This window comes from Pteropus vampyrus, unplaced genomic scaffold (assembly GCF_000151845.1).
Source record: "Pteropus vampyrus isolate Shadow unplaced genomic scaffold, Pvam_2.0 Scaffold1, whole genome shotgun sequence".
In the NCBI taxonomy this organism is placed as follows: Eukaryota; Metazoa; Chordata; class Mammalia; order Chiroptera; family Pteropodidae; genus Pteropus; species Pteropus vampyrus.
Genome location: NW_011888782.1, coordinates 4,291,824 through 4,306,314, shown reverse-complemented (window position 1 = coordinate 4,306,314; position 14,491 = coordinate 4,291,824). Strand labels below are relative to the sequence as shown.

The 14,491-nt window shown below is 42.8% G+C and overlaps 1 protein-coding gene and 1 long non-coding RNA gene across 2 annotated transcripts in view; both read left to right on the top strand.

Moving 5' to 3' along the window:
* Positions 1-12,418, top strand: part of LOC111740058 — a 22,868-nt gene extending 10,450 nt beyond the window's left edge. The window contains exon 2 of the long non-coding RNA XR_002780451.1: positions 11,624-12,418. This is a non-coding gene — a long non-coding RNA (uncharacterized LOC111740058). The remainder of the gene's footprint in view (positions 1-11,623) is intronic.
* The window catches only part of RFTN1 (raftlin, lipid raft linker 1), a 180,608-nt gene that overhangs the window by 147,719 nt on the left and 18,398 nt on the right, over positions 1-14,491 (top strand). The window lies entirely within an intron of this gene.

Below are 14,491 nucleotides of genomic sequence, written 5' to 3'. Positions count from 1 at the left end.
AATGGGTGTTTGCTGAAGCCCCTACCCTCAAGGAGCATCCAAGTGGGAAGAATACTTTCTGCAAAATAAGTAGCAAGGCATTGCGGGATGGTATCCTGTCAACTGGAAGTGCCCTGGGAGAAAGTGGAGGCAGACTAAGGCCTGCTGGATGCAGCGAGCTCCAGCTCAATGTTGACACTCAGGATGTGGGTTGGGGGCGGGGGAAGGGGGGCGCTTCCTGAGGGTAGGAAGTGGCAGGAGCAGAGGCAGGCCAGAAGAGAAAGCACATCTAATTTTTTCAACACATAGTAGATAATGTCGGTGTTCTTCTAGATCCCCTGGGTGCCTTTATATCGATGTGCTTTCCCTTCCAGCACCTGTGCGTCTCTGCTGACACCTGCCTCTGGGCTACTGGAGCCTGCTTTGCACTCAGACAAAGAGAGCCAGAAGTGCCAGGTGTTTAGACGGCCCAGGGCAGTCCTTGTCGATGACCGAGGAGGGCATGGGCATGAGAGCCCAGCTCCCTGCCTCAAAGCACAGCCTACCTCCAGAGCTCCCCGCGGGCTGAGACGGAGCTGCTGTTCAGGGGCTGTTGCATAAACCTGTGTCTTTGCTTAGCTGCTGCTGCTTTTTGCGCAGCTCTCCCAGCCCTCACCATGAGCCCTGCTTTAATAAGTTACCTGCACGTGAATCTTCCTCTCGGGGCCTTCTTCTGGGGAACCTGACCTAAAATAGAAAATATCTTTTTAAAAGTTCCATGTGATAATGCAAATTATGTTGCAAATTGAGATAAAAATTATTGTGGGTTTTATAATAATTTTAAACAATTTTTTACAATCCAAAAGTGTATGCGCATGTGTGTGTGCGTGTGTGTGTGTGTATATACATATACATATACATATACATATGTATATAATGTATATATAATGAATCCTCCTTTTAGCTATGGCCTTTCCCCAGAGGCACCTCCTCCCAGAGATACACAGAGGTGGGTGTACACACATAGCCATATGCCTATACATATACATCTACATCTACATATACATATACATATACATATACATATACATATACATATGTATATAATGTATATATAATGAATCCTCCTTTTATCTATGGCCTTTCCCCAGAGGCACCTCCTCCCAGAGATACACAGAGGTGGGTGTACACACATAGCCATATGTGTAGCAGGCTGAACAGTGCCCCCCAGAAGTCTCAGGTTCTAAGCCTTGGACCTATACATTTATCTTATTTGGAAAAAGGATTTTTGTAGATGTGATTCAAGTTAAGGCTTTTGACATGAGAGATTATCCTGTATATAGGGATGGGTCCTAAAAACAGCCATGTGTCCTTATAAGAGAGGCAGAGGGAGATTTTACACAGAGAGATGTGAAAGTGGCATGAAGACAGATTAGAGTTTTAAGAATGCTGGCCTTGAAAGTTGGAGTGATGTAGCCGCAAGTCAAGGAATGCCAGCGACCACCAGAAGGAAGAAGCAGCAAGAAATGGGTTCTCCCCTCGAGCTTCCAGAGGGAGTGCAGCCCTGCTGACACCTTGATTTGGGCACAGTGATACTGACTTTGGATTTCCGGCCTCCAAGAATGGGAGGGGACAAACTTCTAATGTTGTAAGCCACCCAGTTTGTGGTCACTGGTTACAGCAGCCCTAGGAAACTGATACAACATGCATGGATGTATCTCCAAGGGAGCCCTGTGGCACACACTTGACAGCATGTCTGTGTGGGCAGAGAATCTGGGAAGGAGTTTGTGGTCAAGGCAAGAGGCTGAGCCGGCGGTGGGTTGAAGGGGGTCCTGGTGGGGATTTCATCAGAGGGCCACAGGTACAGACAATTGGCCCTAAAGTGATATGTTTTTGGAGAGATGGACCACAATGGAGGAAAGTAGAAAGAAGCCGAGGGGAAAGGTCCCAAGGTGAGAGAATAGGGGTAGTGGTTGTCATTATTGTTTAGGGTGTTTTCCACGGTCAATAGAATATCCAGCTACAGGTGACTTAAATGGTAGGGATTTTCCATCTCATCTCACCAAGCAGGAAGCGTGGAGGAAGGTGGACTGGTTGCAGAATCAGCTTTTTCAATGGGTTAAGGACATTCTCAGGGACCTGAGTATTGTCACCTTTCTGCATTCTGGTCCTCAGCTTGTCTGCCAGGTCTCTTGTGATCCTAGGCCCAAGGTGGCTGCAGCAGTTCCAAGTGTTTCATGTGAACGCGATGACAGCTGGGAAGAACAGGGCCCTTTCCTGCCACATGCCCTTTTTTATTAGCAAGTAAAACCCTTACCAGAAACTCCCAAGCAAGCTGTCTCTCAGATGCTATTGGCCAGTGCTGGGTCACAGACCCATGTCACTGTCAGAGGTCATGATTAGCTAGAGCTGGAGAGGGTGTCAGCTAGGAAGGGGGACCTTTGGCAGCCAACAGTGTTTGCCATTGAGTGGGACTGAAAAGGCACCTCCTAGAGGTGTTTTAAAGAATATCTCTTTAATATGGCGACAGCTCAGATAGTGGGATGACTAAAGGAAGAATTTGACTTTTAATCCCTATCTGTACTTTTTTCTTCCATAAACTCAAGACACCCATATTTCACCTTTTCTCTCAGACACCCATATTTCACTTCCTGTACAAAGTTTAGTTTTACAAGTGAGTTGGACCTTTTAAAAATTTTAGTCAACAAATAAAAATTGAGCCCCTACTGAGTGTCAGCCCCTGTGAAAATATGATGAATGGAGGAAATTTCGAGCAGGAAAGTTTGATGCCTTTAACTGAAGGGAAGGAATGCAGTCGTTCAAAATGAATGCCCACCCCCTGGCCTTTCCACACCCATAAATAACTTCTATTTGTTGTCAAGCTTCCTGAGGGGTGGTGAAAGGACTGAAATCATCAGGAAGCTTTTAAAGCTGATGAGAGGGGAGAGGCAAGTGGGCATCTGGTGGAGACCATGGAGCATGGTGAATTTAGAGCCTTGCTGCAGAGGAATGGAGGGTGAAAGAAAATGTGATGTTTTCAGAATCTTGTGACAAATGCATTTAAAAAAAAAAAATAGCATGTCTTAAAAACCTACAATGCATGCCACAGAATGACAGGACAATGCTCAATGTGTTAAGAATGGCTTGATTTTTAGATTTGACACATGTGTTTGAGATTGGAATGGTAAGAGATGATTCTATAAGAGCTTTCAATGACTGCATAAACATTTTATTATCCTACAGGTCAGAAGTCCAGGTGGGCTCATTAGGTCTTCTGCTTAGAGTCTCACAAGATTAAAACTGAGTATTGGCAGCGCTGTGGTTCTTATTGGAGGCTCTGGGGGAAGCTCATTCAGGTCGTTGGCCTGATTCAGTTCCTTGTTGTTGTAGGACTAAGGTCTTTGTTTCCTTGCTGACTGCCAGCCAGGGGCTTGTCTTTGCTCCTAGGGACTGCCTGCGTCCCTTCTCATGCTTTCCATATTGTCCCCTGTAAGAAATTTTTAGATGCATAGTCTGGGAACCACAGATGAGGATGGGGAAAATGTTTCTCCAAGAAGAACTTAGTATGTTAAATCAGTGAGTATATATAGAAGGTAGGAGGGTGTTCTTGTAGTTATGTGATTATTCATTGCCACTTCTTGGAATTTATTCTTTTTGAAATCCACTCGGCCAGGAATTTTAGTAAAACCAAATGAAAAGGAAGGGTCTGTGCATAGTCGAGAGGCTGAATCAGCAAGAACATGCTTCACTTGGGCCCTGGGATGCCGTCCTCTGCCTTGTTCTGTTCCACGACTTTTTCAGTAGCTCGTACAGAGATCTCAAATGTGATGGACCTGTGGGAGGACCAGCGCTGGGGGCCATGAAAGGTACTGGGGGGCTGTCGGGATCTAAAGAACACAGATGTTCTTGGGATCCACAAAAACATTCCAGCTGGGTGTGGGGGCGAAGAGGACCAGGGCATGTTTGAGAGTGGGGAGTGGGGAAGATTCTAGACAACCCACCCATGCCAGCATCAACAAGAGGTGCTATTTCTGAATTTATCCGCTTTTACATGTTGGGTTTCTAAATGAGATTACGGTTGCTGTTTGTGGAGCACGCCCCACTACTTTAAAAAAAAGAAAAAAAGAAAAAAGAGGAAAAGAAACAAAACAAGAAACCTTGAAAATTTCTTACCTAATCCAGGTTCTTTTTTGAATAGATTTCCTTAACTTCTTAAACTCCTTCCAGTCTCATTATCTATTAGTTTATCAATGCTAATCAAAACCAGCCCAATAAAATATAATGGGGATACATTTAAGTATCAAAAAAAAAAATCAATTGCATTTAAGTTTTAAAAAAATCAATAATCTAAAATAGAGAATACCCGATTTGACAGCAATTCTAATGAAAAATAATTTAATACAGGTCAACAGCATACCCACTCCTCCCCTCCGAATACCCTGGTCTACGACAAAGTGGGGTTTTCCATCTCAAACCCTGTATTGCTTTGTCCCTCCATTTTTGTTCTCTCCTGCCCTCTGCTGAGTCCCTTTCTACCGCAAGTCTTCCTTCGCCTTGGGTACCTTTCCCCTCCTGGCCCAGCTCTTTGTAGAATCATCTTTGATACCATCAGCTGGATTTGTTTTCCCTTCCTTTAGGCACTTAGCATCTTCCACCTTACCTGAGAGTTATTTAATTTTTTATATTATTATGCAAACTCCTTGAGTCAAGGACTAGTCATTCCTGATAGTCGTGTCCCTTGGATCCAAATTAATTTCTTTCATGTCACAATTTTTTCGCAAACACGGGTTGAATGAATGTAGAACAACATTAGGTTACTACTTATAAAAGGTAACTGGCCATATTTATGAAAAGGCACACAGGAAGTTCTTATCTCTCTTTTCTCAGTCTGGTGCCGGCTGACTCAGAGTCTTATGTCCCACCACAACTGCCATATTTGATAAGAGACAGGCAGACCGTGGGGAGGGGAGAATGCAGAAGAGAGGGACAGTGATGGAGGATACATCACCTGGAAATGGTTGAAAACAGTTGGGCATATTTGTCTTGGAGGAGTTAAAAATGAGGGCAGTTTGGTAGCAGGCTCCATCTCTTAGAAGGGCTGACTTATCAGAAAGGGGGTAAGCTGATGGCAAGGAAGAAACTAGGTCCTTTTGGAGAACTCACGTGGAACCATTCAGCAGCAGAAGATGTTTAATCCTGTGGCTGTCAGCTCCCAAGTACAAGTGTGATACAGATGTTTAGTCACCATCCAGGAAGCACTAGAGCAGTGGTTCCCAGACTCTGCCGATATTTGAAATCGCCTGGGGACTTGTTAAAAGTACACATGCCCAGGAGATTCAGTGTCAGTAGATCTAGGAGTAGAAATCAGGGATCTGAATGTAAAACATTCAGCCAGCCCAAAAACCGCTGGACTGGAGGACCACACTCATCCCTTCCAGCTTTGATAAGCTGGTATGCGTAGTTGACTCATTGCTTTTAAGTCAGTGGCCTCTTTGAGGCAGAATTCTTAAACATCCTCTTCAGCTGAGTTACTTCACTTCACAAATTGAACTTAAGGTGGGTCAGGAGCTCGTCTAATGAGGCCAAGAGGTCTGTTCTTTTTATAAAAGTGATACATGGACAGTTCCTCAAAATAGTAAACATAGTTACTCTAAGATTCAGCAATCCCACTCATAGACGTACAGTTGACCTTCGAACAACATGGGTTTGAACTATGCGGGTCCACTTTTTCTTTTTTCCAATAAATGCTTTAAATATATTTTCTCTGTCTTATGATTTTCTTAACACTTTCTTTTCTCTAGCTCATTTTATAGTAAGAATATAGTATATAATACATATAACCTACAAAACACGTGCTAATCAACTGTTTATGTTTTTGGTAAGGCTTCCGGTCAACAGTAGGTGATTAGCAGTCAAGTCTTTGGGGAGTCAAAAGTCATATGCGGATTTTCAGCTGCACGGAGTTCAGTGCCTCTAACCCCCAGCATTGTTCAACGGTCAACTGTATAGCCAAGAGAAATATAAACATAGGTCTACATAAAAACCTATATACAGTCTTCATAATACCCAAAAGGTGGATACAATCCAGATATCTATCAAGTGGAGAATAAACAAAATGCAGTATGTCCATACAATGGCATATTATTTGACAACCAAAAGGAATAGAGTACTGATACACACTGCAATGTGGATGAACCATGAACCTGGTGGATTTATCACTAGGCTGTATCAGATCAGGGAGACCAGAAAGAATGGAAGGACTTGTGATGGGGGGTACTGAACAGTCAGGGGTCTGACATGTCCTGAAGGTTGGATATTCCTATTGGGAGTTTCCAGTACCTCAGAAATCCACTTACCAGGAGCAGGGTCTTCAGAGGACATGCTGTGGGATGAGTGTGACATAATTTGGCTTGAGGGAGAGGGGAGAAGGAGGAGAGAAGGTTTAGGTAGAATTGTAGTAACTATAGGAGGAGAATATTGACCAAATGCCAATGTGGGAACGTGGCACCTTGAATGTACAGGCAGAGAAAGTCAGGGAGAGAAAATCTGTTGTGTTGAGCATTCCACAGAGTCACGTTCTTACTCACTTTCTTTGCAGAATGAACCCAAGGCTGATACAGCCCAACACACGGTGCTTTGTGTGGCTCTGTCTGTTGCCAGCTTGCACAGTGACAGTGGAGTAACCCTTTAACTTCCATTTCCTCCGCTGTTAAATTTTGAACCAACCTTTATTCAGAGACATCTTCTGGGTTAGCCTTTTTATGATAACTGATAAGGTGTCGGGAATCTACTGCACATAAAGGCGATAACTTTGATGTAGTTTTAAGTTCTAGAGTTTTTGCTGACAGACTTCTAGCCCCCTACCCCAAAGTAAATACCTTTTAATTATATACTGTGGAAAATCTCTTTTTAAATTCTCTCTTTTCCAGGTAGTAGATAATAAAACAAAATATATATATGAAAGATTAAAAACATGATCCTTCACCCACCTCAAATTATCTGAAGAGAGTAATAAAGTGGCAAATCCCTTTTACTCTCAGAAAGCCTAACTTCCTCACTCATCAAAGCAAGTGGGAGGGACTTGGCAAGTCACTGGATGGAGAAAATGTTTCGAGTTTAATTGTTATCAAACAAAACTGTTTCCAAGTCTGCGGAGAGGACATGCTCGCCCCTGATGCATTCAGTATGTGTGTAAAATGTCAGCTTCTGGAGGATGTACGCCTCGTGCTGTCTCAGTATGAGGTCCCTGCTGAGCAGCCAACAGGATGTAACAGCTTTGAGTTGCTTAACTGTTTGCACTCAGAACTGCAGCAGCGGCTGTCCCTGCTCATGGTCAGAGTCTGCCCCAGCCATCAGCCCCTGAACCTCCAAACGTCTGACCTCATTATCCCCAGCAGAATCTGAGCCCTACATTGTAATGCACCTCATGTCGCTCAGACAGGCACATGTCAGCAGACAGCTCTGGTAGTATGTTTGGCATGCCATCTCCTGTCCTTCCGTGCCACCAACCCCTCTCTCCTTTCTGCCTTCCCAGTATGTGACTTCAGAGACAATGCACTTACCAGGATCAAATCTCCCTGCTTGTCCTAGAATCCGGGAGAGTGTTATCTTTCACCTGCAGGTTTGGTTTTCCTGCCAGCTTGGCGTGTGTGGTACTTTAGAAGAAGCCAAGGCAGCATCTCAAGCGAGGATGTTCTATCCCAATGTGGGCTTTTATCTGTCCCTCCCAGGCTATGCTGGTGGCAGTGCTGGGTCTCATCATAGGTTATCATAAATTAGACTTTAGGGCTCCAGTTATAATGCGAGGTTCACAATGTGTCTGGCATAGAGGAAATGAGGGCTAGGTGTGCCAGCTTTGAGTGTGGTGGAAAATGAATAACACTGAATTTAATGTAATAGTAGCTATTACATTTTATTTCTCTCAAATCAGACAAGGTGACTTTCACTATGATTTTCCTCCATAGAGATTTGCATGAGTATTCAGCTCTTCCTATCATCATCATCATCATCATATATCTATTAGCTTCTTCTATGGAAAAGCATCCCCAAAGTTTAGTGAATTAAAATAACAACACTTTGCTGTCGCTAGGGAGTCCACAGATCAGCTGGATGATTCTGCTGACCTGGTCTGGGCTTGACTAATCTCAGATGGGCTCACTCATGCTTCTGCAATTGCTGACAGGTCTACTGGCGGCTACCTGGTCCAAGATGGCATCTCTCACATAACCGCTAGTTGGTTGGGCCACATGTCTCTCATCATCCAACAGTCTAGCCTGGGATCATCTTCTCATGGCATAGACGAATAGAAGCAACAAGGTCCCTGGAGACCTAGGTTCAGAACTCCCATAACATCAGGACTATTTTATTTTGTTGGTCTGAGCAAGTCACAAGAGCAGTGTGGATTCGAGGGGTGGAGAAATGGACTCTACCTCTTTAGGGGAGAAGCTTCAGTGTTATGTTGTAAAGAGGCCTGAGTACAGAGAGGTAATCATTGAGGCCATTTTTGCAAACAGTCTATCTCAAATAATAACACTTATTATTATTATTTTGTTGGGCCCTCAAAAGGCTACAGAATTTGTTGCCTTTCTTGCAGTGGTAGAAAAAATCAGGCAAAGATGTGAATTAACCAGCAGGGGTAGATAAAGAGTCTTGGAACAGAAGCCTTCTCTGCACTGCATGTATTTTCATCTGCCCCCTTTTCTACATCTGAGAACTAAGCTTTTTTTTTTTTTTTAACGTATTCTCTTTGAACGTTATGAAAGCCAAAGTTGTCTAAAATGAGACCGACTGCTTTCTTAGACTCTATTATGTTGGCCTAATTACATATCAGCAAAATGTTTTTCTGGGGCATTGTGTATAAGACAAAGAGGAAAACAGTATCTCCAGCCGGCCCAGTGTCCTTGCCCCTCCTCCCTCAGGCTGGCGGAGGCAGTGGTCCTGCAGGAGGCCTGGGGGAGGATGGGCCAGGAAGGCAGAGCTGCTGCAGCGTCCACTGGCTCTGAGGGGTTGGTTGTCTTTTCCCCAGAGAGAAGGAAGGGGCAAGTCATTCCTTCCTCTCTCCTTCCCTCCACCACACCTCATTGTGGTTTCCATCTGGTGGGGGAACCAGATGCTTACTCTCCCCACCATCCTCTGGACCGGGATCTCCTGGGGCTGAAGAAGAGGCTCACATGTCTTTGCTTCCCAGGTGCCCAGCACAGAGCCAGGTTGGCTGAATGTGGAGATTTGTAAATGAATAATGGCGCCAGGCATTGCTTTGTGCTTTAGAATACTGAAGGACTTGCTGAGTTTCCTGTGTGCCTGCCCCAGTGTTACCACATCCACTTTCCCTCTGATAAATAGAGGTGGTAAGTTCCTTCTTTCCAGTGTGGCATTCTCCTCCCGCCCTGCCTTCGGATCTCTTGTTTCACCTTTTGAGGGCACGATTCTTATCTTCCCCACATGCCATTGTGGCCTGGGTCTCTGCCTCCTGGGCACAGTCAAGACAGACCCCCAGGTTTCCTGAGACCATGTTTACACATCCTTTCTTATCCTCACTACCAGCCACTGCCCAACTTCAGCTTCTGCTCACTCCCGTCTGCAGGAGACCCAGTCCTCAGGCAGCTTCACGCCTCCTAGAGTTTTCAGCTACCCTGTGTTGGCGAATGCCTCCAAATCTTTTATTCATCCTAACTTTTCCCTGGCTTTAGACTGCGTATTAGTTTTGTATTGCTGTCGTAATAAGTTACTACAAATTTATTAGCTTAAAACAACAGAAATTTATTTTCTTACTGTTCTGGAGTCCAAAATGAGTTTTAAGAGATTAAAATCAAGATGTTGGCAGAGCTGCATTCTTTTTGGAGACTTTAGTAGAGAACCCGTTCCTTGACTTTTCAACTTCCAGAGGCCGTCCTGCCCCAGGCCAGTCACCTCTGACCTCTGCTTTCATCCTCATACCTCTGACTCTGACGCTCCTCCTGCCTCTCCTTCAAAGGACCCTTTTGGATTAAACTGAGCCCACCTGGATAATTCCCTATGTCCGGATCCTTAACTTAATCGCATCTGCCAAAGCCCTTTTACCATGGAAGGTAACATACTCCCAGGACATCTTTTGGGGGAATGGGTGGTGGGCATTATTCTTTCTACCATGGGTGCCCTTCACCTAGCTGCCTCTTGGACCTTCACAGAGTTCCTCAAACTCAACATATCTAAAATGTGGTTTGTTCCCTCTCACAGCCCTCTTGTCCTGCATTCCTTGGTTCAACACATGAGCAGTCGTTACCCAGGCCCCCAAGGCATCGTATGGATAAAACATAATTTATTTAACAAGCTCAACATTGATGGACACTTGAGTGGTCTTCATTGTTTTGCTATTGCAAAGTTCTCCAGTGAATATCTTTGTACATTTGTCATTTTTTATATATAGGATCAATTCCCAGAATTGAGATTGTTGGGTCAAAGGGTGAATGTACAGTAGTCTCTTCTTATCCATGGGGGATACCCCTAGTGGTTCCATGACCCCTAATGGAGGCCCAAAACCGTGGGTAGTACCAAACCCTAGATATACTATGTTTTTTTCTTGTACATACATACCTATGGCATGGTAGGAGATGTAATTTATAAATTATAAATTAGGCACAGTAGGAGGTTAACAACAATAGTAATAAAATAGAGCAATTTTAACAATATACCATAATAAAAGTTATGTGAATGTGGTCTCTATCACTCAACATAATTTATTGTGCTGTACTCACCTTTTCACTTAAAGGAAGCACTTTACGGCTTTCTTTGGCATATCTGAATTGCCAGAATCACTACTCTTGCACTTCGGGCCATTATTAAGGAAAATAAGGGTCACTCAAGGCCAATCACTCTGACGCCTGCTTCTAACCTCACACCTCTCTCTCTGACTCTGACTTCTGGGTTCCCAGTTAGAAAGGGCTTCCAATAGGCCCTTGAAAAATTAAAACAATAAGATTGCATTAAATATGGGGGATTGGGCACAGGCCTGTCTTTCTTCTCTCTTCTGAAAAATTGCAGTGAAATAATACTAAAGGAGTGATAGGTAGATAGATGCTAGTCAATTATCATTATTCATGGATTTCATATTTGTGAATCCTACTTCCTAAAATGTATTTGTAATCCCAAAAGCAATACTCTTGGTGCTTTCACCATCACTTGTGGATATAGGCAGAGTGGCAAAAAAATTTGAGTCGCCAGTGTGCGACCCAGCTAAGGTGAAAGTCTGCCTTCTTGTTTTAACTCTCATAAACAAGCGTCCCTTTTGCGGTCTGCGTAGTCTGCCATTTTTTTCACATTTTTGTGCTTTTTGTTTTGTTGATTTCTCTGCTTAAAATGACCCCAAGCATCAGGCTAAAGTACTGTCTAGTGTTCCTAAGTGTAAGAAGGCCATGATGTGCCTTACAGAGCAAATATGTGTGTTGGACGAGTTTTATTCAGGCATGAGTTATTAATGCTGTTGGCCATGAATTCAAAGTTAATGACGCAATAGTGTGTGTTAACAAGGTGCCTGTAAACAGAAATACATACAAAACGAGTTTCTATATTGATCAGGTGGTGAAGATGTTATGATCAGAGGCTTTCAGGAACCTAACCCTCTATTTCCCCTAGGAGCAATGATTCAGTCTTCACTGATTCAGTGTTTGTGTTTGTGACGACATTACAGAACGAAACTCTCATGAATAATGAAAATTGACCGTAGATAGGTTGATGAATAGATACCCAGAAAGAATGAAAAGATTGAAAAAAGAAAAAGTAGAAGATGAGTCATTTCCACAAATTTTCAGAAGATGGAAAGTGCACGGAGGATGCTAATTGATTTAGCAAAGTGAAAGGAGCTGCAACCTGGATGTAGAAGGGAGCCATTTTCTCTCGCAGAGCCTGAGAAAAGCTCTGGCCTTCAAAGCATAAACTTCCATGGGATGGTGGGAAGTGAACTGCAGAGCTGAAGACCAGGGCATTGGCTTAAAGTCCTTTACAGTGCGGTGACATTCCCAGCCCCCATCTCTGCCTCGTGCAACCTGGTAACTGTAGAGATAATACAGGGTTCAAAAGAAATCAAAATAAAATAAAGAAATAAAATATATGCATGGAGGAAACAAAAACAAGATATTATAAAAAAAATGAGTCAAAAGAAAACTTTTGGGTCTTAAAAATAGGGCAGTGGGAAATTTAAAACAATTTAAAAAGTCTGTAAAATGAAAGTAAACTAAAAAGACAGAATAAGAAATGGGAGGGTAATAAAATGAAAATATCAATCCTACATTTTGACTAATAGGAAGTCCAGAAAGAAGACAGAGAATGGAAAAGAGAAAAATTATCAAAAAAAAAAGGCAAACACTTTTCAGAACTGAAGGACAAGAATGCTCAGATTGCAAAGCCATCAAGTGTATAGCCCTTCAAGTAAAAAAAAAAAAAAAAAAATACCCACACCAAGACACATTAGGAAATTCTGGAACTTCATGGGGAAAAATATCCTAAAATCTTCCAAAGCAACGCAACAGGTTACACTCAGAGTATTAGTAATCAAAAGAGATATCACAAAAGTAATTCTAACATCGAGAAGCCAGTGGAACAATCCTTTCAAAATTTTAATGGAAAAATAGATTTCATCCCAGACTTCTGTACCCAGACTGTTAGTTTAAGGGTGAAAACAAAGACATTTTTAGGGATTCAGGGATTCAGATGACTTCCAGGACTTCATTTCCTAGAGAGCCACTAAAGAGTGTACTCAAGTAGAATGCGAGAGAACCAAGAAAGAAAACACCGTCCATGGAGAGAGAACCCAGGCCGGCAAGGCATTCAGACCAGACTGGAGCAAGGGCACAGAAAGCTCCAGAAATGATGTCTCCAGAGGAAAAAAATAGAACTAATGTATCTAGGCACATGGGCTTTATTTATGGGCATAAAATAGAGGTGTCGGAACCCAGGGAATGAATTAGTGATAAATTGGTGTACAACTAGGCAGATGAAAAAAAATTGAGGTCACAATTTAACTCCAGGATTAAGAAAAGATTATATAAAAAGGAAGGCCGGGTCACAGGGCATTATTTGACCAGCTCAAGTTGAGCAATATTTGCAAAGTCGTAATAATATAAATATTGACAAGCTTAATTAAAATTACTTGATAACTGTTTGGGCCACTAAGAAAGAAGAAGTAAGAAATGTGTCTGGGAGCACTAAGTCTTTCTTTCCCATGATAGGAAATCAAAAGATATCTAGAATTGATGAGTAAAGAAATAGTTGTAGAAACGTACCCAGCCAATAGGTGTTGGGCATTAATGTTTTGGTAGCAATTTTACAAATGAGGCACAAGTATTTTTTGCAGTTGCTTTGCCTCAGGTGCCGTCTCGGTGAAAGGCTAGGGCTTTGTGGCTGTCGAGAACAGGGGCAAACAATCCCCAGTCACTGTTTTCAGATGCAGAGACCGTCCCAGGGCTGGTCCCACACACTTCAGACATGGGAAATTGAATTCCTATCTTCGTTTACAATCATGTATAAGGAGCAAAATCTTTTAAACTGCTTTTCTCTCAGATTGCTTCCCCAAACAAATCGGAACAAGAGAAAAGAGACGAGCAAACTGATATTCAGGAAACAAACTTTCTCACTGGACCAGTGTGTTACCTCCTCATTATTTCCCTGCACGGAGGATCTTGAAAAAGTGATCAAAAGGCAAATGCATATCTTCATAAACTATACTCTCTTGTCATAATTTCTGGAGGGTAAGAGAAGGGATGCCTGTTTCTTTAGTTGATTTGCAACCACCAGAGAGATATGGGGAACAAAGGAAAAAAGAGCCCTAAACACAAATGAATTCCTTCTGTACAAGTTGAAGAACCACAGGACATGCTCCATTTTTTTTTTTAACACTCCAGGTGTGATGTGAGATTACGTATCCGCACAGGAGAGTGGAGAGTTAATTAAAATTTTTGCTCCTATTCCCAGAAAGAAATGTCTTTTCGTTTGATAAGCAGGCTGGCTTTGGAGTGCTGTTTGTGCTTTTCTCTCCTCACTAGAGTGTCACAGAAAGACAGATCAAAGGGAGCCTGCCGTCCATATAGGTTTCCTACCAGCTTTCTTAGCTAATAGACTTGAAAGCGTCTTCCACTGACTGCGTGGGGCTGGTGTCATATTTTAGAAATGCCATCTTACTGTGTTGATAATATGCAAAGCAGCTTTGATAGATGCTATGGAAAACCACATTTAACATTAATTACATCAAAACCAGCCCAAATAGTCATAGGAGTGGGAGAGTTTAGCGGAGTGTAACACCCCACCCCGTACCGTTTGTATTTTACTTTTCAACCCACCGTGTGACAGCCAGATATTAACGCTTGAGATGGAACCGTCAGCTCTTTCAAGCAGGGTTAGGTTTTGTTATGTTTTTCCTTTTCCCTTTAGTCTTTTTGATTCTGTACCCTCTGGCTGATATCTCCTACCCAGAGAGGATAAAACTGTTTGGGAGAAATCCTGCTGTCTTTCTCTTTAAGACAGTGACAAAATGAAATAAAATGGAGCAAACTAGAAGCAGCCC